The sequence below is a fragment of the Atta colombica genome, unplaced genomic scaffold (assembly GCF_001594045.1).
Source record: "Atta colombica isolate Treedump-2 unplaced genomic scaffold, Acol1.0 scaffold47, whole genome shotgun sequence".
Lineage (NCBI taxonomy): Eukaryota > Metazoa > Arthropoda > Insecta > Hymenoptera > Formicidae > Atta > Atta colombica.
The window spans coordinates 3,835,715-3,836,715 of record NW_017259536.1 but is presented as its reverse complement, the minus strand read 5'-3'; positions in this window follow the sequence as shown (position 1 = coordinate 3,836,715).

The window sequence follows — 1,001 nt, the reverse complement described above, 5'->3', positions numbered from 1 at the left end:
TTTTTTTTTTTTTTTTTTAATAGTTTCTCTTCCGATATAATTTTCCGCATAATAACTTGCGATCATTCGTTCAGATTTCTCTAAGGGCTGCACTTTCTTGAATAATAAGTAGACAGACCTTTCCGAAATTTATGAGCGACTTTACAACGCGAGTATTAAAGTGTGTTAAGATACATGTGTTTTTATTAAATACAATCAGTTCTCTCTAAAATGATTTAGAGAAAATTATATTTCATAAAACTGATAAGTTTTGCATGGAATTAATCTTGACGCGCACATTCCACTTTTATGCAGCGTAAATTGGTGCGCTATAATATTGTAAAGAGAAACAGGTGCGAGAAACGTTGACGATACTTCATTTCGTCGGAGTTTGCAGTGAATGAAAACGATCGGAATGATGGACGTCTCCATAGAATCTTTCTGAACGATCTCGCGAAATTGAACCGAAATTTTTAATGTTCTCAAACATAATTAGCATTCTATTAAAATTAATTGTAAAATTATTTCAGCAGTGCTGTTCTGTCGTCGTTTAATGAATTGCTGGGTGACACTCGCGATAATCTAATTATCGTCAAACTTAGCGCCTTTAATAAGCGAGGATACGAAAAAAGAAAAGCGAATAAGTAAAAGGCCTTTCATCAAACTGAAGACTTTCATTCTATTCTTTCTCTCATTCCCGGTTGATCCAGGAATATTATCTCTCTATTCCAAAAGTGATCCGAAAATTCCGTTTCGTCATTTTCTATTTTTTTGAATAATTGAATTTTTTTCTATTTCAATTTATTTAAATTCATCATATCATACTCTCCTTTTATACTAACTCGCCGTTCGTCTTTTATAAAAATACTTTAATGATTTAGTGACTTTAGATCGATATGTGAATAATTATTAAAAATTACATGCGAAAAAGTCTCAAAGAATTAATTTATTTAATAAAAGAATAACATAAGAGAAGAAAAAAAGATTATCAAAGAAAGGAAATGGAAATAGACAAAGTAGTT